Below are 23,995 nucleotides of genomic sequence, written 5' to 3' on the forward strand. Positions count from 1 at the left end.
TACTGCTTCATGATTGTTTTTATTGAAGTGTTGACGTTTGAGACTTATTATTATTTGCTTGCTAGTTGATTATGCCATTGATATGAGATTACCGTGAGACCTAGATGTCATTTGCTTTTGTGGTTTGATTGTGATCTTTTTGAAACTTTGGATATGAGTTAGACATAGTTGCAACAACAAGATCAAACAGAGTTCGTCAAAGTTTTTCTTTTGTCTCTTTCAGTTTGTCAACTGAATTGCTTGAGGACAAGAAAGGCTTTAAGCTTGGGGGAGTTGATACGTCTTCGTCGTATCTACTTTTCCGAACTCTTTTGCCCTTGTTTTGGACTCTAATTTGCATGATTTGAATGGAACTAACCCGGACTAACGCTGTTTTCAGCAGAATTGCCATGGTGTTGTTTTTGCGCAGAAATAAAAGTTCTCAGAATGACCTGAAAATTTACGGAGAATTTTTCTGGAATTAATGAAAAATACTGGCGCAAGAATCAGCGGAGGATGTGGAGTGTCGAGCCCACGAGCCCACCAGGCGCGGCCCCCCCTGGCCGTGCCTGGCAGGCTTGTGGAGCCCACGACGCTCCACCGCCTCCAATCTCAGCTCTATTTAGTTCGTCTCGCCCGGAAAAAAAATCAAGGAGAAGAGTTCATCATGTTTTACGATACGGAGGCGCCGCCACCTCCTGTTCTTCATCTGGAGGGCAGATCTGGAGTCCGTTCTGGCCTCCGGAGAGGGGAAATCGTCGCCATCATCATCATCAACCTTCCTTCATCGCCAATTCCATGATGCTCTTCACCGTTCGTGAGTAATCTCATCGTAGGCTTGCTGGATGGTGATGGGTTGGATGAGATTTATCATGTAATCGAGTTAGTTTTGACGGGGATTGATCCCTAGTATCCACTATGTTCTGAGATTGATGTTGCTACTACTTTGCCATGCTTAATGTTTGTCACTAGGGCCCGAGTGCCATGATTTCAAATCTAAACCTATTATGTTGTCGCCAATATATGTGTGTTTTAGATCCTATCTTGCAAGTTGTAGTCACCTACTATGTGTTATGACCTGGCAACCCCGGAGTGACAATAGCCGGAACCACTCCTGGAGATGACCGTAGTATGAGGAGTTCATGTATTCACCAAGTGTTAATGCGTTGGTCTGATTCTTTATTAAAAGGAGAACCTTAATATCCCTTAGTTTCCATTAGGACCCCGCTGCCACGGGAGGGATGGACAATAGATGTCATGCAAGTTCTTTTCCCTAAGCACGTATGACTACATACGGAATACATGCCTACATTAGATTGACGAACTGGAGCTAGTTACTTATCTCTCCGTGTTATAACTGTTGCATGATGAATCACATCCGGCATAATCATCCATCACCGATCCAATGCGTACGAGTCTTTTACTACTGGTCCTTGCTACGTTACTCTGCTGCTACTGCTATCACTGCTGCTATTGTTACTCTGTTGCTACTGCTGTTACTTTGCTGCTACTGGTTAGTGTTGCTACTACTGCTATCACCCTACTTTGCTACTGATACTTTCCTACAGATACTAAGTCTTTCAGGTGTGGTTGAATTGACAACTCAACTCCTAATACTTGAGAATATTCTTTCGCTTCCCCTTGAGTCGAATCAATAAATTTGGGTCGAATACTTGACAACCCACAAGCGTATGGGATCGCAGTAGTTTTCGAGGGTAGAGTATTCAACCCAATTTTGTTGGTTTGCCAAGGAGAAGCGAAAGAATATTCTCAAGTATTAGCAGCTGTGTGTGTCAGATTCAACCACACCTGAAAGATTAGTGTCTGCAAGAAAAGTATCAGTAGCAAAGTAGTATGATAGCAACGGTGCCAGAAACGATCTGTTGACGGCAGACTATTCCTAACTGTTGTATCAATGGCGCCAGAAAAAGGTACGTTGACGAGCAACTATTCTTCCCCGACAACAGTGTCGGAAAAGATCTTGCAACGAGTAACAACGGAGTAGCAAGGAACAGCAGTAGCAGCAGCAGCAAAGTAACAAAAGTAGCAGCAGTAGCAACAAAGTGGCCCAATCCCTTTTGTAGCAAGGGACAAGCCTAGGCAAAGTAACGTAGCGAGGACAAGTATTAAAAGACTCGTAGGCAGTGGATCGGTGATGGATGAGTGTGACGGATGTGATTCATCATTTAATAGCTATAACACAGAGAGATATGTGACTAGCTCCCGTTCGTCAATCTAATGTAGGCATGTATTCCGTATGTAGTCATACGTGCTTAGGGAAAAGAATTTGCATGACATCTATTGTCCATCCCTCCCATGGCAGCGGGGTCCTAATGGAAACTACGGGATATTAAGGTTCTCCTTTTAATAAAGAACTGGACCAACGCATTAACATGCGGTGAATACATGAAGTCCTCATACTATGGTCATCTCCGGGAGTGGTTCCGGCTATTGTCACTCCGGGGTTGCCGGGTCATAACACATAGTAGGTGACTACAACTTGCAATAGAGGATCTAAAACACACATATATTGGCGACAACATAATAGGTTCAGATCTGAAATCATGGCACTAGGGCCCTAGTGACAAGCATTAAGCATATCCAAGTAGTAGCAACATCAATCTAGAACATAGTGGATACTAGGGATCAATCCGCGTCAAGAACTAACTCGATTACATGACAGATCTCATCCAACTCATCACGGTCCAACAAGCCTACGATGAGATTACTCACGAACGATGAAGAGCATCATGGAATTGTCGATGGAGAAAGGTTGATGATGCCGATGGCGACGATTTTCCCTCTCCGGAGCCCGAAACGGACTCCAGATCTGCCCTCCAGTTGAAGAACAGGATGAGGCGGCGCCTCCGTAATGCAAAACGCGATGAAACCGTATCGGAAGATATAGAGCTCAGTTTGGGGGCGGTGGTGCCACGTGGGCCCCACAAGCCTGCACGGTGCGGCCTAGGGGCTGGCCGCGGTCTGTGGGCTTGTGGCCCACTGGCACGCCCCCTCCGGTGGATCTTTGCGTAGGTATTTTTCTTTTATTCCAGAAAAAATCTCCGTAAATTTTCAGGACATTCCGAGAACTTTCATTTCTGCACAAAAACAACACCATGGCAATTCTGCTGAAAACAACGTCAGTCCGGGTTAGTTCCATTCAAATCATGCAAATTAGAGTCCGAAACAAGGCCAAAAGAGTTCGGAAAAGTAGATACGACGGAGACGTATCAATAATCTACCCTCGAAAACTATTGCGATCCCTCTATGCAGCGGTGTAACACCCCTTTTCCCCGCTATAATCTCTACTTAAACATGATGCTGAATGCTATATATTATTTCCCAATGATATGTGGCTATCCGATGATGTATGAGTAGATCCATTTTGTCCTATGGGTTGATTGATGATCATGATTGGTTTGAGTCACATGTTTTATTATTGGTGTTGTCCTATGGTGCTCTCCATGTCGCGCACGCGTGAGGGGTCCCCGCTGTAGGGTGTTGCAATGTGCTGATGATTTGCCTATAGTGGGTTGCTTGAGTGACAAAAGCATAAATCCGAGTAGGTGGGTTGTTGCATATGGGAGTAAAGAGGACTTGATACCTTATAATGCTATGGTTGGGTTTTACCTTAATGATCTTTAGTAGTTGCGGATGCTTGCTACAGTTCCAATCATAATTGCATATGATCCAAGTAGAGAAAGTATGTTAGCTTATGCTTCTCCCTCATATAAAGTTGCAATAATGATTACCGGTCTAGTTATCGATTGCCTAGGGACAAACAACCTTCTTGTGACAAAAAGATCTCTGCTAAGACCAACTTAGTTGTTTATTTATCTTAGCTGCCCCTAGTTTTTATTTACGTGTTCTTTATTTTCTTGCAAACCTATCCTATCACACCTAGAAAGTACTTCTAGTTTCATAATTGTTCTAGGTAAAGCGAATGTTAAGGATGCGTAGAGTTGTATCGGTGGTCGATAGAACTTGAGGGAATGTTTGTTCTACCTTTAGCTCCTTGTTGGTTTCGACACTCTTACGTATCGAGAAAGGCTACAATTGATCCTCTATACTTGTGGGTTATCAAGACCTTTTTCTCGCGCCGTTGCTAGGGAGCAATAGCGTGGGGTGAATATTCTCGTGCGTGCTTGTTTGCTTTATCACTAAGTAGATTTTATTTGCTGTTTAGCTTCTTTTCTATCTTTAGATATGGGTAGGAAACGCAAAATACCAATAGATGTACTTGCTGCTCCAAAAGTTGAGGAGCCACTAGTGTTCCGACCGTCGAAGAATATTACGTGGATCATCTTCGATCCATTTGTGCTCGTGTTGAAACCCCAACTAGCTTAGTTGAGGGCAAATCATTAAATGAGCATGATTATTATGTGTGACACCGCTTATCTCAAAAAGGGGATCTTTATGGCATCATATTAATACTTTGCAATGCTATGCTTGGAATTTCTGTGAAATTTATGATTTTACTTGTTGTTCTGAAGACCCTAAAAAACACCTTCCCTATCAATGTGAGTTTAAGGATAATGGAATTGTATCTTCTTATTCCAAGGGTGTTTATAATTACTATGATATTGAGCAAGTTGAAGAATTTGTTGCTTTTAAAGGTGCCTACGAAATCGCTTCTTTGATTGAAAAGTATGATGTTACTCTTTATAAATTTGAAATTTTTGCCATACTTAAATATTTCTATGAAAACTATGTTTCTAATGCTTATGTTAAGCCATATATTGAGGAGTCCTCCGTTGTCCAAGAGGAGACTAATATTTGCAGGAATCTATGGAAGAAGAAATTGATGACACTGTGAGCTCATTGGATGAAAAAGATGAGGAGGAGAGAGAAGAACAAAAGGAGGAAGAGCAGATTAGCTACCCGTGCCCATCTTCTAATCAGAGTAACTCTTCAACTCATACATTGCTTAATTTCCCTTCGTGCTTACCGAAGGATGAATGCTATGCTAATTGCTATGATCCCTTGGATTTGTTTGAAATATCCCTTTTTGATGAACTTGATGCTTGCTATGCTTTTGGACATGATTCCAATATGAATGATGATTATGGAGATGAACTTGCTATAGTTCCTTATGTTAAGAATCAAATTGTTGCTATTGCACCATCACATGATAGTCCTATTATCTTTTTGAATTCTCCCAACTACACTATATTGGAGAAGTTTGCACTTATTAAGGATTATATACATGGGTTGCCTTTTACTATTACACATGATGATTTTGATAGATATAATATGCATGTCCTTGCTGCTCCTACTTGCAATTATTATGAGAGAGGAACTACATCTCCGCCTCTCTATGTTTCCAATATGATAAAATTGCAAGAAATTGTTTATACTATGCATTGTCCATTACTTTGTGTGCATGAATTGTTATTTTATGACATGCCGATGCATAGGAAGAGAGTTAGACTTCATTGTTGTGTGATATATTTTACTTTGTGATCACTACTAAATTACAAATCATTGTTAATTAAAATTGGCTTTGATATACCTTGGGATCTAGGTGGATCAATTACTTGAGCAATTTATGCCTAGCTTAATGGATTTAAAGAAAGCGCTGCCAGGGACACAACCCGAAAGTTTTAGAGTCATTTTAGTGTGTTGTGTGCTTTTATATAGTTTAAAAAACCAAAAAAAAAGAGGGGAACCTAAAAAAATTTCAAAATGAAAAGTGAAAGTGAGAGAGACGAGCATTGTTAAAATGGGAGCATGCCTTGAACTTTGTTCATGCCCATGGAAACCTAGTGAATCTTAATTACAGAAAATTTTCAACAAAAATAATTACCCCCTTGTAAAAATCCATTGTATTATAAAAATAATGCGCCAAGATTTCCCTTTAGGATGATTAGATTGCTTGTTTGGTGTGTGCAGTGCAAAAGCAGGAACTTTGGCTGTAGTGCGTGAATTTACATTTTTTACTGGAATGTGAAAAGTTTCTAAAAAATTTACACAATAATTATATGCAATTTTTTTTATTTCTTCATAATGTTTCATAGTTTTTAGAGTTACATAAGTATGGTGAATGTATAGATTACTACGGACTGTCATGTTTTTGACAAATTCTGTTTTTGATGCATTGTTTTGCTCATTTTGATGAAACTATCGATTGTATCGGTGGTATAAGCCATGGAAAAGTTACATTACAGTAGATACAATGAAAAAACAAAATATGAATTGGTTGGCAACATTACTTAAAGTTGTAATTTGCTTTATTATTACTAGACAATCTCACGAGGGTTTTGTTAAGTTTTGTGTGATTTAAGTTTTCAAGTTTTGGGTGAGATCACGATGGATGACGGAGTAAGGAGTGGAAAGAGACTAATATTGGGGATGCTCGAGGCACCTGAAGGTAATATTCAAGGACTCCCAAGCAACTAAGCTTGGGGATGCCCCGGAATGCATCCCCTCTTTCTTCTAACAATCATCGGTAAATTTACTTGGAGCTATATTTTTATTCGTCACATGATATGCGTAAATCTTGAAGCGTCGTGTGCTTTTTATTTTTCTTTTAATATTGCACCGTTCTGGTATGAGAAAGTCCTTGGTTGATTTATAGAAGGCTCTTTGCACCTCACTTATATCTTTTGAGTATGGCTTTATAGAATGCTTCATGTGTTTCACTTATATCATTTGAAGTTTGGATTGCCTCTTTCTCTACACATAGAAAACCACCATTTGTAGAATGCTCTTTTGCTTCACTTATATTTGGTAGAGTGTGGGCATATCTTTTGTAGAAAGAATTAAACTCTCATGCTTCACTTATATCTATTTAGAGAGTTAACAGGAGTTGGTCATTCACATGGTTAATCATAAAATCATACATAAAACTTGTAGATCATTGAATATGATATGTTTGATTCCTTGCAATAGTTTTACGATATAAAGATGGTGATATTAGAGTCATGCTAGTGAGTAGTTGTGTATTGGTAGAAATATTTTTGTTATAGTTTGTGAATCCCGTAGCATGCACATATGGTGAACCGTTATGTGAAGAAGTCGGAGCATGATTTATTTATTGATTATCATCCTTTACGTGGAGGTCGGGATCGCGCGATGGTTAAATCCTACAAACCCTTCCCTAGGAGCATGCGTGTAGTACCTTGTTTTGATGACTACTAAATATTTGCAATAAGTATGTGACTTCTTTATGACTAATGTTGAGTCCATGATTATACACACTCTCACCCTTCCACATTTGCTAGCCTCTCTAGCACAGCGCAACTTTCGCCGGTGCATTAAACCCACCTTCCGCAAAACAGCCACCATATACCTTCCTCAAAACAGCCACCATACCAACCTATTATGGCATTTCCATAACCATTCCTAGATATATTGCCATGCAACTTCCACCGTTCCATTTATTATGACACACACCATCATTGTCATATTTCTTTGCATGACCGTAAGATAGATAGCATGATGTTTTCATGGCTTGCCCGCTTTTTGATGTCATTGCTATGCTAGATCATTGCACATCCGGGTACACTGCCGGAGGCATTCATATAGAGTCATATTTTGTTGTAGTATCGAGTTGTAATTCTTGAGTTGTAAGCAAATAAAAGTGTGGTGATCATCATTATTAGAGCATTGCTCCATGTGAGGAAAGGATGACGGAAGCTATGATTCCCTCACAAGTTGGGATGAGTCTCCGGACTTTATGAAAAATAAAACAGACCAAAGAAGCCCAAATAAAAAAAGGCCAAAGAAGCCCACCAAATAAAAGGAGAAAAAAACAAAAAATGGGAGAAAAGAGAGAAGGGGCAATGCTACTATTCCTTTTTCCACACTTGTGCTTCAAAGTAGCACCATGATCTTCATGATAGAGATTCTCCTATATTGTCACTTTCATATACTAGTGGGAATTTTTCATTATAGAACCTGGCTTCTATATTCCAATGATGGGCTTCCTCAAATTTCCGTAGGTCTTTGTGAGCAAGCGAGTTGGATGCACACCCACTTAGTTTCTTTTTGACCTTTCATACACTTATAGATCTAGTGCATCCATTGCATGGCAATCCCTACTCACTCACATTGATATCTATTGATGGGCATCTCCATAGCCCGCTGATACGCCTAGTTGATGTGAGACTATCTCCTTCTTTTTTTCTTCTCCACAACCTCCGCCATATTCTATTCCACCTACAAGTGCTATACCCATGGCTCACGCTCATGTATTGCGTGAAAGTTGAAAAAGTTTGAGAATACTAAAGTATGAAACAATTGCTTGGCTAAAACCGGGGTTGTGCATGATTTAATACTTTATGTGATGAAGATGGAGCATAGCTAGACTATATGATTTTGTAGGGATAACTTTCTTTTAGCCATGATATTTTGAGAAGACGTGATTGCTTTCTTAGTATGCTTGAAGTATTATTGTCTTAATGTCAAATGATAGACTATTGCTTTGAATCACTCGTGTCTTAATATTCATGCCATGATTAGATTATATGATCAAGATTATGCTAGGTAGCATTCCACATAAAAAATTATCTTTTTTATCATTTACCTACTTGAGCACGAGCAGGAATTAAGCTTGGGGATGTTGATACATCTCCATCATATCTATAATTTTTGATTGTTTCATGCCAATATTCTACAACTTTCATATACTTTTGGAAACTTTTTATACTATTTTTGGGACTAACATATTGATCCAGTGCCTAGTGCCAGTTCCTGTTTGTTGCATGTTTTTTGTTTCGTAGAAAATCCATATCAAAGGAAGTCCAAACGGGATAAAAACTTACGGAGATTTTTTTGGAATACATGTGAATTTTGGGAAGTGGAATCAACAGAAGGCGATGCTCGAGGGGCCCATAATCCAGAGGGGCGCGACCTGGGGGTAGGGCGTGCCAGGCTAGCTTGTAGCCACCCCATAATGCGGTTGGTGCCCTTCTTTCTTCGCAAGAAAGCTAATAACTGGATGAAAATCATGTTAAAATTTCAGCCCAATCGGAGTTACGGATGTCCGATAATATAAGAGACGGTGAAAAGCCAGAATATGGAACATAGAAAGAAGGCAGAAACAGAGAGAGAGATCCAATCTCGGGGGAAGGACAAGGAAGAAGAAGAAGGAGGGCTCTCTCTCCCCCTCTCTCTCGGTGGTACCAGAACACCGCCGGGGCCATCATCGTGACGGTGGTCTACACCAACAACTTCGCTGCCGTCATCACCAACTCTCCCCCCTCTATGCAGCGGTGTAACATACCTTTTCCCTGCTGTAATCTCTACTTAAACATGGTGCTGAACACTATATATTATTTCCCAATGATGTATGGCTATCCTATGATGTTTGAGTAGATTCATTTTATCCTATGGGTTGATTGATGATCATGATTAGTTTGAGATGCATGTTTTATTATTGGTGTTGTCCTATGGTGCTCTCCGTGTCGCGCAAGCGTGAGGGATCCCGCTGTAGGGTGTTGCAATGTGCTCATGACTTGCCTATGGTGGGTTGCTTGAGTGACAGAAGCATAAACCCGAGTAGGTGGGTTGTTGCATATGGGAGTAAAGAGGACTTGATACCTTATAATGCTATGGTTGGGTTTTACCTTAATGATCTTTAGTAGTTGAGGATGCTTTCTAGAGTTCCAATCATAAGTGCATATGATCCAAGTAGAGAAAGTATGTTAGCTTATGCCTCTCCCTCATATAAAATTGCAATAATGATGACTGGTCTAGTTATCGATTGCCTAGGGACAAATAACCTTCTTGTGACAAAAAGATCTCTGCTAAGACCAACTTAGTTGTTTCTTTATCTTAGCTGCCCCTAGTTCTTATTTACATGTTTTTTATTTTTTTGGAAACCTATCCTATCACACCTACAAAGTACTTCTAGTGTCATACTTGTTCTAGGTAAAGCGAACTTTAAGCGTGCGTAGAGTTGTATCGGTGGTCGATAGAACTTGAGGGAATATTTGTTCTACCTTTAGCTCCTCATTGGGTTCGACACTCTTACTTATCTAGAAAGGCTTTAATTGATCCCCTATACTTGTGGGTTATCATTCTCCCTTTACCCCTTTAGCCGAACTAGAGCAACGTAAGGGGGTAAGCACAGGAGCGGTGCAACCCAACTATACACCCAATACATAATTCGGAACCGATGCATATAAAGCAAAATTCGAGAAACCGAGCACTTAAAAAGTAGTGACAGGGTAGTGCTCGGGGCGGTATTATCATTCAAGCCCGCGGTCTATTGGCCAATCACACTTAGCATGTGTAAAATAAATTTGACCTTTCCGTGCATGAGTACGAAACATGTGTATACAAAGATACTGTAAAATAGTCTATAAATAATGTGCGCGAGGAACTTTTATATCTCGTGGAACCAAGGTAGGTGTTACAGGTAACTATTGTTTCTTGAGCTACATATTTTTAAAGCAACATTTTCCCTGTGGCCTTCCATGGGTGGCTTGACGTCCGCCCTATTTTCGGATGCACTATTTCTATTATTGTTTTTAAAGGTGGGGGTAATATCCTTTAGAGGAAGTTGCTGTTAGCAGGCGGACCTTGCATAGATGGTCTTGAGAAGCTGCTGATGATGTGGAGGAGCTTGACGCTTGGGGAATTCGTCATGATGTCCTGCTTTTGCCCATAAAGATGTTTGGACCATAGATCGGTCGAGCCGAACACATGATCCTTAGTGGTTGGCTCCCATGGCTGTCCATGGTATTTTGAGAATGAAGTTGTGTCTACACGGGACATTCCTTGAAGGTGTTCGGACCATGCCGTGGGAGGCATATCCCTATTTTATCTAAGCTTAAGAAGTCTCTAGCGGATCTATTGAACTCGTGCTCGCTTGCTTGCTTGCCGCACATTGGTTACCGGCATGTGTCTTGATGCTTCACTGTCGTGTTGGCACTAGGGTGGCTGTGTGTTCCTCGATCCGGAGAGAGCGCTCTGTATTGCCATTGACAGTGATAACTCCCTTGGATCCAGGCATTTTGAGATTCATGTGGCATAGTGAGGCACATCATTGAAGCGGACGAAAGTTGTGTGACCGAGAAGAGTGTGGTATCCGCTACGAAATGGGAGGACGTCGAAGATCAAGTCTTCGCTGCGGAAGTTCTCAGGTGAGCCGAACACGACCTTCAGTGTTACCGTACCGGAGCAGCGGGCTTCGACACCTGGAATCACTCCTTTAAAGGTAGTGCCACTTGGTTTGATTCTTGATGGATCTATGCCCATCTTTTTCACCGTACCTGAGTGAATCGGGTTAAGACTACTTCCTCCGTCCATAAGGACTCTAGTGAGGTGGTACCCATCTATAATGGGATCTAGGACGAGGGCGGCCGACCCTCCATGATGGATACTGGTCGGATGATCCGTATGGTCGAAGGTGATCGGGCAAGCCGACTATGGATTATATTTCGGGGCTATGGGCTCTACGGCGTATACCTCCCGAAGGGCTCGCTTCCTCTCCTTTTTTGGTATGTGAGTGACATAAATCATGTTCATGGTTTTGACCTCAGGAGGGAACTGTTCTTGGCCCCCACTGTTCGGGACGTGGGGCTCCTCGTCGTCTTCACTTCGCGGGCCCCTGCTCTGTTCCTCGGCGGCTAGCTTCCTGACCTTTTTGAACATCCAATAGTTATGGTTGGTGTGGGTGGCGGGCTTGTCTTGGGTGCCATGGATCTAGCAAGTCCATTCCATAATTTGTCCAATGGAGTCAGTCCGTCCCTGTTCCCTCTAAAGGGTTTCTTCTACTGTCCAGGTTTTGAGCTACGAAATCCAACATTTATTTTTGTGTCGTCGGCGTCAGCATTACGGTGGCGGTGTTTGTTCTTGTTTTTTCTTGGCTTGCCATTTACATCCCGAACTTCAGAGGTTCCGGGTTCGTCCGCACTGTGGCCGCGCCGAGCTAGCCAATTATATTTGCCCGCGCAAAAGCGGGTCATGCGGGAAGTGAGGGCGAACATTGTTCTCGACCTATCTTGGCCGAGCTCGCGAGCCAACCATTTGTCCCGAATGTTGTGCCTAAAAGAGGCTATAGCCTCGGCATCCGGACAGTCCGCGATTTGGTTCTTCTTGGTTAGGAACATATTCTAGAATTCTCTAGCCGATTCGCCCTCCTTTTGAACGATGTTGCTCAGGTTGGATGAATCCGGCGGCTGAACATAGGTTCCCTGGAAGTTAGACAGGAAAGCCTGCTCGAGCTCGTTCCAGCTCCCGATGGAGTCTTGGGTAAGTTGTTTAGCCAGTGCCATGCCGGTCCTTTCAGCTTTAGGGGTAATATTTTATGGCATGGAGATCGCTCCCTGGTCATATGGATGTGGAGAAGGAAATATTCTATCCACACAGAGGGATATATCATCCCGTCGTATTGTTCTATGATCACGAGTTTAAACCCTTCTGGGAATTGGTGCTGCATGACCTCATATGTGAAGCACAGTGGGTGAGCGGTGCCTCTGATCCGGGTTATATTGTGCTAGAGAACAGCTCCGGGTTGAGCCCGATATGGTCCTCGACCTCTGTTGTTGTAGGCGACCCGAGGTGGTTCTCCGTCCCATCGAGTGGGGGAGTACCTCCTGGATCAGTAGATGGATCTATTGCGACCTATTGTGATGTCCAAGTAGTGTCGTAGGTCATGTTTGTCCCTGGGGTGCACATGTTCTTTACCTTTTCCGCGGGGAGGCTCGGGTCTATACTCAAACTCTCTGACCGGTCTATCACGCTCTCGAGGCGGGCGATCGGGCTGGTCGTAGAACGTGCGCCTGGGGGACGCATGCTCTGGGGCCTCGCCTTTGAACCATGGCTACACGCGGGTAGCTTTTCTTTTGATCCGGCTACTCGGTGTCGTATCCTTCTTCGGCGGCCAAAATTTTGGTCCACCTGCTGTTAATGGTGTCTTGTTCTGCCTGGAGCTGCCGTTGCTTCGCTTTTAGGCTCTGAGCGGTAGCTATAAGCTGATGCCGGAACTGTACCTGACCTTCAAAGTCCTCGGGAATTACTAGGTCTTCGGCCTCTATGCCGTTTTCATCGTCGACAAGGGGAGGTAATTGTCGTCGTCCGAATTATTGAGGTCGTCAGGATCGTTTTGGCTTTCGGGTTTGTCTGGGTCATCTCGTTGTTGCTCGGGAGCTCCGGGGTTGCCGTGGTCCTGTGGGGTTATGTTTTCCCGTGTAGCTTGTATGGAACCCCTTCCCTTATTTGCCTTGGCACTCTTACGTGACCTTCGACACTTTGAGGGCTCCTCCCTAGACTTATCGCCATTTTTTTTGGGTGTAATGTTGCCCGTGTTACGGGGCGTGTCTACCATGTAGACGTTGTAGGTGGACGTTGCGGCCCACCGCCCAGTATTTACAAGGGTGGGGTTGTCGGCCTCGTCATCCATGTCCTCAATCTCCTCAGAGGCATAGTCCAACGCGTTGGTTAAGTCTTCGACGGTGGCTTCCAAGTGGGTGGTGGGTGGGCTGTAAAAGTCATCATAATCCGCCTCTGAGTCGATCTGTGCATAAGTCGGGCTCCGGCTATCTGAGATTTGAAGTGATTGGATCTGGTCAAGCGTCTCGTTTAACATCGAGAGGTTGTCCTGATCGATGTCTTCGTGATTTTTGGAGTTGACCTCCGTGGCTTCTGCGAGGGATGCATGTTCGTCAATGGTCGTTCGCTGTTGTCCGGGAATAGAGGTCAGGTCCGAGCTCAAAGATGACTTCCTGACAAAGAGGGAACCGAGGCTGTGGCCGGACAAGAGACCCGGAGTCAAGGCTTCGGGATTTTGAGGTTCATCGGTCGAGGCCATGATTTTGGTGGGAAACAAATTGCCCCAGGAGTTGGCGGAGAATTCAAGATCTCCAAACCTTATTTGCCGACCGGGGACGAAGCCTCCCATCTGGCAACGAAGTCCAGTTGGGTCCGCGCGTAGCATGATGCTGCCGAGCGTGATGACCTGTCCGGGGGTGAAGATGCCCCCGTTGCTGATTCGATCGCTGATGATCAGGTGAGCCATCGATCCTTCCGGCGATCCAACAGTGGAACTCTCAACGAAAGCACAAATGTCGGTGTCAAAACCGGCAGATCTCAGGTATTGGGTCCCGAACTATGGACCTTGCATCGATGGATTGCATGAGAAAAGGGGAGACAATATTTACCTAGGTTCGGGCCCTCTTGAGGAGGTAAAACCCTACGTCTTGCTTGATTATATTGATGTGGAATGACGATTACACAGTCAATCTACCTCGAGACCGTATGAGCTAAACCCTAGATGAGTCAACTTGCCTATACGCATGAGAACCTCTGGTTTATATAGACACCATGGTTCCTAGGATTACATATTACCGACCTGAGCCGGGGACAAATGAGCCGATTTGATTTTCTTGACTTGGAGTGCCCGCGAGTCTTCGAGCATTTCATATTGATCATAAAGTCATCAGACAATCTAGTCTTCAATGTTGTGGCCCATATGGACGCACCATAAGGAATAAGCCGACCGCCAAGGACCCCTTAATCCACGACTCCCTCACCCCCAAGGCATAGGTGTATCCCTACCTCTCTCCCTAGATCGATTTCTCCTCAGAAATGCATCTACATCAGTGCTTGGCGAAGCGCTACTGATATAGCTCCACCACCACCACCATCACATGTTGTGCTGACAGATAACTGATCTACCACTTCACCCACGCTCGCTAGATCGAGTCGGTGAAGGCGTCATCGAGCTGTACGTGTGCTGAATATGGAGGTGCCATACGTTCGACACTTGATAGGGACGTTCGTGATTCGATCGCGGGTCGGATCTTGATTGGATCGCAAAGACGTTCGACTACATCAACCGTGTTTCTCAACGCTTGTGCTTAGCAATCTACAAGGGTATGTAGATGCACTCTCCCTCTCATAGTTGTTGATCTCCATAGATTGATCTTGGTGAGCATAGGATCTTTTTGTTTCCCATGTGATGTTCCCCAACAGTGACATCATGAGCTAGGTCTATGCATAGATAGCATGAACGAGTAGAACACAAAAGAGTTTGTGGGCGTTGATGTTCAGATTGCTTACTTACTTATTCTTATTTTGATTTGGTAGCATTGTGGGATGAAGCGGACCAGACTAACCTTACTTGTCCACGTACGAGAGACCGGTTCCATCGACTGACATGCAACTTGTTACATAAAGATAGCTGGCGGGTGTTTGTCTCTCCCACTTTAGTTGAATCGGATTCGATAGAGGCGGTCCTTGTAGAAGGTTAAATAGCATCTCGAATATCACCATTGTGGCTTTGCGCATGTAAGAACGGTTCTTGCTAGTCACCCATAGTAGCCATGTAAAACATGCAAGAACAAAGTAGAGGACATCTAACTTGGTTTTTGTAGGGTATGTTGTGATATGATATGGCTAAAGACATGATTAGATATATGTGATGTATGAGATGATCATGTTTTGTATTGATTATCACGACTTGCATGTCGATGGGTATGGCAACCAGTAGGAGCCATAAGGTTGTCTTTAATTATTTGTGCCTTTTTGCTTTACTTGATCGTTATGAGTTAGCAATAGTGGTACAAGCATAGTTAGCGTGACAACCTCAATGGCAACACGATGATGGAGATCATGATGATGGATACCATGGTGTCATTCCAATGACAATGGAGATCATGCCGGTGCTTTGGAGATGGAGATCAAAGCACAAGATGATGATGGACATATCATGTCACTATTATGATTTGCATGTGATGTCAATCCCTTTATGCATCTTATTTTGCTTAGTATGACGGTAGCATTATAAGATGATCCCTCACTAAAATTTCAAGATAAAATTGTGTTCTCCCCAAGTGTGCAACGTTGCGAAGGTTCGTCGTTTCAAGGCACTACGTGATGATCGGGTGCGATAGACTCTACGTTTGCATACAACGGGTGTAAGCTAGTTTTGCACATGCAGAACACTTGGGTTAAACTTGACGATCCGAGCATGTACAGACATGGCCTCGAACATAGGAGACCGAAAGGTCGAACATGAGTTGTATAGTAGATATGATTGATAACCCACAAGTGTAGGGGGTCGCAACAGTCTTCGTGGGTAAGGTGACACAATTTATTGATTCGACACAAGGGGAGCCAAAGAATATGTATAAGCTTTAATAGTTGAGTTGTCAATTCAAACGCACCTGGAAGATACTTACTTGGCAACAAAATATTAGTAGCGTGATATGGAGGTGATGGTGGCAAAGCAATGAAAGTAAAACAACGAAAGTAAAGCTATTTGTGACCAGCAAGATTAAAACACTGTAGGCTAAGGAGATGGATGGTTGGTCATGGATGAGAGGTATCATGTATTTAACTTGGGGCAAGGCACATAGAAAAAGTAATGATCATCTAGGCATATATCGAACACTAGGCATGTATCCCGAGGTAGTTGTGCGTGCTTGCAATAAGAACTTGCACAACATCTTTTGTCCTACCATCCCGCTATCAACGGGGCCAAAAGGAACTTATGGATATTAAGGTGCTCCTGTCAAAGAGCACCGGAACAAAGCATTAGCAATCAATGGATACATGGAATCCTCAAACTATAATCTATCCCCTTTGGTGTCCCAAGCTGTCATCATTGGGATCGCCGGTTTGGAACTATAATAGGTGCATACTACTCATAGATAGGATCTAGAACACATATATATTCATGAAAACATAAGGTACTCAGATCTGAAATCATGGCACTCGGGCCCAAAGTGACAAGCATTAAGAGTAACAGGTAGTAGCAAAGATGATAAACACCATAGTAGATGATAGGCAACATGCCCCCAACAATCCGACGAACTATTAAATGATCTAACTCATCCAATCTCTCCCATCCCCTTCACCTACATCAGGGAATTACTCACACATGATGGGAGAAGCCATGGAAGGATGATGGAGTGGTGATGGTGATGACGATGGTGACGATTTCCCCTCTCTGGAGGACAAATTAGCCTCCAGATTAGCTCTCCCGAAGAAGAACCGAGGGTGGCGGCGGCTCTGCATCGAGAACTTGCAAAACAACTTCTGTTCTGAAATTTCCTCGTCACGGGTAAAAATAGGAGCCAAAGTAGGTCACCAGAGGGGGTGGGCCCCACCCAGGCGGCCTCCTGGCGCAGCTAGGGGGAAGGCCGCGCCAGCAAGTCGCCTGGGGGCCCTGTGGCTCCCCTCTGGCCCATCTTCTGGCCCATGGTTCCTCCCGGTGTGTGGATTTGCTCTATTTTTTGGGAATTTTCCGGGACGTCTAAATACCCATTTTCCTGCTCACAAGAAAACCATACAGGCAGCTTTGCTGAAAACAACGTCAGTCCGGGTTAGTTTCATTCAAATCATGCAAGAATGAGGGCAAAACAATAGCAAAAGTGTTTGGAAAAGTCAATACGTTTGAGACATATCAGCTCCCCCAAGCTTAGCATATTGCTTGTCCTCAAGAAATTAAGTTCAACGAACTGAACGCGTCAAAGAAAACTTTGAAAAACTCTTTTGCTTCATTAGATGTATATAAGCATGCACTACGAACAAGTCCAACAAGTATTGAAGCAATGCTACAAAGACAATGCACGAAGCAATCTTTCGATCATGTGAAGAGTTTCAAACAACTAAGAAAGAATAATATGTAACTAAAAATCATAACGAGATCACAATGCACATGACTTGGATATACTAGAGTGGTATCTCGCTAGCCCCCATGAGTGAAGCAAAACATAAATGCAGATGCTCCTTCGAAGTACTAAAGGAGACTAGAAATAAATATTACATAATAAGCAATATCACAATCATGCAGAAGACAATGTGGTGCTTTAGGACAATGCACATTACACTCAGAATGACAATTATGCTCTCTATAGTTGTAGCTTTTTATAAGAAGAGGACGACTCAATAGAAAAGTAAAATAGATAGGCCCTTCATAGAGGGAAGCATTGATTTGCAGAGGTGCCAGAGATTGAGCTTTAAAACAGAGATAAATCAAAATTTTGGTTGGTATGCTTTCATTGTCAACGTAACAACGAAGAGATCTCAATATCTTCCATGCGAAATACATTATAGGCGGTTTCCAAACAAAAAAGTAAAGTTTTAACTCCCCCTCCACCAATCGATCACACTCCACGGTGGGCCGAATCCACGGGTACCGTCCATACAAACAACAATGTTGTAGAGTTTTGTTTCATTAAATTTGATTTGACTGTAAGCATGGAACTGGGCATCCCGGTTACCAGCCACTTTCTCGTGAATCATAGTGAATCACCATATATCTTGAGAATAACCTACTTAGCATGGAAGATACTGATAGCCCCTAGTCACTACATGAGCAATTCGGGCATACAAAACAAAATATTTATTTGAAAATTTAGAACACGACACATGCAAATTTACTTAGACCGACAAAAAAATACCGCATATAGGTAGGTATGGTGGACTCATATGGCGCAACTGGTTTTAAGGATTTTGGATGCACAAGCACTCAGTCCGCTTAGTACACGTGAAGGCTAGCAAAAGACGGGGAAGTGACCAACTAGAGAGCAATAACGGTTATAATCATGCAAAGCGACAAAGCAACATTGAATAGGGCATGAAAGCGATATAACTATTCTGAAATAAAAAGATCATCAAGGCTTGATAGACTTCTAGTCATAAACATGTGTAAGCATGTGCCTAGTCAATCCAGAAATTCTCCGAAGCGAAATACCACTCTAATATGCCAAACCATGAACAATGCAATGCATGCTAAACATTTAAATAACACATTATGCACTCCAGCTATTTGAGACTAGTCACAAAGAAAGCATGAACTACTGGGAAAGCATTGTAATCATAGCACTATGTCGCTACAAGCTGGTCTCTAGATCATAAGTACACGCATATGTACAAAAGTAGAAACAAATAAAGTTCATACCGACTTTCCTTGTTGCATTCCTTCCGTCGATCTTCGTCATTATTGCATCGTCACTTGCACGATTGAATGTAGAAAGATATAATCAAGCGCAATTACAACCATGGACGTGAGATGAACTCTGCAAACAAAGCAAACTAAAGAAAGAAAAGAAATCTTTTTGGGTTTTCCAAAGTTTAAATGAAAGAAAAAGAAAAGAGTAATCTTTTTGTTGTTTTTGCAAAGAGAGAACAAAGAAGAGCAGACAAAAACTCTGAAAAGATTGACAAAGGATACTACGGATGATACAATGAAAGGGGAGAAGGATACGTACTCCCCCAAGATTAGGCTTTTGGCCTAAGTTGAGCTCGGCTACTGAGGGCTCCAGGAGCTTCCTCCGGCTCCAGAGTGGTACTGGTGGCTCCAAGAATCATACGAGGCATCGGGCGCGTACACGGATGCCCGGGTGGCCTCCCAAGGAGAAGGTTCTTCTTCCTCGGGAACAACCTCCTCCATGGGGTTGTGGAACTGCTGCTGGATCATGAACTCGTCCAACTCAGTCGAGGTGAAAGACCACCCATTCCTGCTAGTATAATCAAACAAAAGTGGTGCAGGTAGATGGATCTCGCGAGTACTAAGCTCGTCAAATCTCATAATATGGACAAGGTTACCAAACTCAGAAGTCCTAGTAACAAACCCATGCCTCTTCATAGCGGTAAGATCAAAGCTTATGAATGAAAAATGTGTATCATCTGTGCGCACTATGCGCCCGAGGTGCTTGAGGATAAGCGTGGCATAAATGCCACCAAAGTGAGGCCCCTTGCCGCTGTTAGTGATGAGGCGACGAGCAATTAAAGCACCAATATTATCCGTGTTATCTCCTAAGAGGGCGGCTGCCAAGATAGGAAGACCCGGAGCCGAAATGCTGCTCATGTTGTCACGAGCTAACACCCCTCGAGCAATATAGTATGCGAAATACCTGATATGAGGAAACAAAATGCTGGAGATTCCCCCCCCCCATGAATTTCTCGCGGGTCCTTACTGCAAAGGTAAGCGAATAGGGATTTCAGCTCATATGGCTGAATGTTCATTTTGGTCGTCTTCCTGACATTCCGCACACCTATAATATCACAAAATTCTGCCAAAGACATGGTAAAGACATCCTCATATAATCTGAATTCAATCATGGAAGTTTTATCATTATATCTAAACCAGTTGACAAAATAATAGGTGAGTTTTGGATATTGTTGCACACGTTGTGTTACGAGATGTGTCAAACCTGCTGCTGCACAGAGGTTATCAAACTCATCCTTAATACCTGTCGCCGTAAGGAAATCTGAACATGGGTATGCCATGGCACGTGTCGTGTCCGTCTCGTGTAACAACTCCGGTGGCACGATATCATCATTGTAACTTGTCCTCACAGTAGAGGATGAAGCTGCAGCGCTAGTTAATCTATCGATAGGCTCGGGTCTCTTCTTCCCAAGCCATCCCTTTGATTTTCCAAACAAGATCATATCTGAAATTTTTGGTTCATCACAAAAATGGAGGTTTAAGCAAAAATGAGTTGGAGCAAACTATTCTACTCACTCTCCTTATGCATAAGATTGCATCAAAACTTCACAAATAAATTTCTAAACATGCATGCAAGCTCATATGAACAACACCAAGTGCTCCTAAATACTCACAAATAAGACCACCAATCAAAATTTTAATTGGAGGAGTGGAGGAGTAACATACCAGGGAGCAAATGCTCAGATTTTTCAATGCAAATGATGGGTTGTAGAGAGAGATCGAAATTTGCCACCAAGAACAACAAGAACTCGAGCTCTAGCAGAAAAATCGGAATTTTTGGAGTGAGAGGGAGAGAAGGGAGGAACAAGTACCAGGAAAGGGGCCTAGATGGGCCCAGGCGACTTGTGGGCGCAGCCAGGGGGCAGGCCGCACCACCTGGCCGCTTGGACAGAGGGTGGCCCCCCTGGCTGGCTCCAGGTGCCCCTGCGTCTCTTTTTCGTTGGAAATTTTATTTTAAATTTTCTGGAATTTTTGTGACAACTTCACTTTTGAATTTTTTTTCAAAATACTGAAAGCTGCAAAACTTCTGGTAAGCTCGAAACAATGGTTAAACATATGAAGTTTCAAAAACATTAAACTTTGGTACAACAAGGAGGATGAAACATAAATGAAGTGAAAACATAACAAGCTTCTCTTTTTACTCATATAAAATATATTTTTTTAGCAATGTTGATCAAGTCTCACTACCAAACAGATGTTATATTGAGCAAAAAGTTCCACTTCTTATAAAGCAATCATGGTATCTTTATTTCAATGGATATTGTCCCCATCATAATGGTTTTGTATTTGTGGTGCACATGTAGAGGACAATCCCACTCTCCAACCTTCACGGTCTCAATATTCACAATAGAATTAAGGCCATGCCTTTTATCAATCTTCTTCGGAAAATATACTGTGTGCTCCTTCTCATTAACATTGAAGGTCACCGTTCCTTTATTGCAATCTATAATAGCACCTGCGGTGTTAAGCAAAGTTCTATGAAGAATAATAGACATGCTCCCATCCTCGGGCATGTCAAGCACAAAAAATTCAGTAAGGATCAAGCAATTAGCAACTTCAACAGGAACATCCTCACAAATACCTACAGGAACGGCTGTTGACTTATCACCCATTTGAAGAGAGATATCTGTAGGGATTAGTTTATCTAGACAAATCCTTTTGTAAAGAGAGAAAGGCATAACACTCACTCGTGCACCAAGATCACATAAAGCGGTTCTGACATGATTATTTTTATGAGCAAGGAATGGCGGGTATACCTGGATCACCAAGCTTCTCAGGAATCTTGCCAATGAATGAGTAATTAGCAAGCATAGTAGATTTTGCCTCATTAGGAACTTTTCTTTTATTAGTGACAGTATCTTTCATATACCTCGAGTATGGAGGCAACTTAAGAGCATTGGTCAAAGGAATTTGAAGAAAAAGAGGTTTCATCCATTCACAAAATTTATTGTAATGCTCTTCTTCTTTGGTTTTGAAAGACTTACGTGGAAAGGGCATTGATTTTTGTACCCATGGTTCTATTTCCGTCCCATGTTTTCTTGCAACAACATCTTCTCTAGTATATCTTTTGCGCTTGTCCAGTGCTTCTTCTTCTCGTATCTCAGGAGGATCTATCTTCTCATTATCTTTGATAGGTTCAACACCATCTTCAGTTTTAGCATCAGAAATAGATATACTATTAGGATCAACAATAGGTTCTTCATCAATTATTGGATCATTTGAGTTGTCAGCCTCCTTGTGTTTCTTCTTCTTCTTTGGGGAGCTGACAATGTCTTCTTCCTGCAATTGAGAATCTTGCTCGATCCTCTTTGGATGCCCCTCCGGATAGAGGGGGTCCTGGGTGTGTGTACCTCCTCGGGTCTTTATACCATATGCCTGCGTATCAACTTGTTTGGCATTATTAGCAAGCAAATCTTTTTGCACATTAGAAATTTGTTAAGGCTGAGTTTGAACCATATGGAAATGCTTAACAAGACCTTTAACATCATTAACAGTTCTACTTAAAACATCAAGCAAACTTTTGATAGCAAGGGAATTATCATGCAATTGGCTTTGAATCCGCTCATTAAAGTGATTTTTCTTGACAATGAAATTATCAAGCTCATCTAAACATTGATCAGGAGACTTACCATGAGGGACGTCACTTGCATTGAATTCTAAAAGAGAGTGTACCTCTACCATAGGTGGGTGAGTGGTAGGCTCACATAATTGCTCAATAGGAGGTAGATTCTTCACATTTTCAGTTTTAATACCTCTGTCTTTCATAGACTTCTTGGCTTCTTGCATAAACTCTGGGCTCAAGAAAAGCATACCTCTCTTCTTGGGTGATGGAGGTGGTTCACGAACGGACCAATCATCATGATTCTTAGTTATCTTGCCCATTAATTCTTCGGCATCGTCTGGTGTTCTTTACCTCAAAACACAACGAGCACAACTATCCAGATAGGTTCTAGATTCATCGGTTAGACCAACATTAAATATATCAAGCAATTCATTCTTAGGGATTCCATGTACCAGTCTAGCCTTAAGCAAAGTGCAATACCTCCCCCAAGCTTTAGGGAGGTGCTCATCCTGTAATTGTTTAAAGTTATAAATTCTTTGTAAAGCAGCATGTTGCTTATGAGTAGGAAAATATTTAACAACAAAAGATTGAGCTAAATCTTGAGGACTCTTAATGGAACTACATGGTAGTGCATCATACCATGCTTTAGCATCTTCCTTCAAAGAAAAAGGAAGTAGCTTAGTAACATAATAATTTCTCTTCTTGTCCTTTGTAGTGAATAAGCCACCCAACTCAGTGAGTTTGGTAAGGTGTGCAATAGCATCGTCATCTTCTCTGCCATAAAAAGGGTCAGCTTCAACTATGGATATTAGTGAAAGATCGACAGAGAAATCAAAATCAGCATCCTCAATGCAAATAGGAGATGAAGCAAACTTAGGATCAGGAGTAAACTTGTTCTTCATAGAATGCTTTTCAAGCAGCTTCTTAACAGAAGCAGGGTCAGAGTTAGCACACTCCGTAAGTATCCTGCATAAATCATCATCAAGTTCAATATAATCATCATCAAGAATTCTTTCCTTGAGACCCCTCAAGTTTGGGTACCCAAAAGATATACCAATGGGGTAGCGTGTAACAGGAAGTTCAATTCCAGACTGCTTAGCAGCCTTAGAAATCTGAGACTCAATAAAACAACCAAGTAAACCAGGCTCATCAATAGTAGTGGAAGCATCATCAAAAGTATCAGACTCGGTAGAAGCAGCATGTGAAGTTGGTGAAGCGAACTTACTCATAACGGAAGGTGAATCAAGCGTAGCGCTAGTGCTAAGAACCATACCTTTTCTCGTAGTGGATGGTAAAATTGGAACCTTGGGGTCTCCTTTCTTACCCATAGTGAATAAATCGCAGCCAGAAAAATAACTCCAAGTAGACTTGTAAATAAAGTTATGCTCCCCGGCAACGGCGCCAGAAAAAGGTCTTGATAACCCACAAGTGTAGGGTATCGCAACAGTCTTCGCGGGAAAGTTAACCCAATTTATTTATTCGACACAAGGGGAGACAAAGAATATTTATAAGCTTTAACAGTTGAGTTGTCAATTCAATCGTACCTA

The sequence above is a fragment of the Hordeum vulgare genome, chromosome 2H, assembly GCF_904849725.1.
Source record: "Hordeum vulgare subsp. vulgare chromosome 2H, MorexV3_pseudomolecules_assembly, whole genome shotgun sequence".
In the NCBI taxonomy this organism is placed as follows: Eukaryota; Viridiplantae; Streptophyta; class Magnoliopsida; order Poales; family Poaceae; genus Hordeum; species Hordeum vulgare.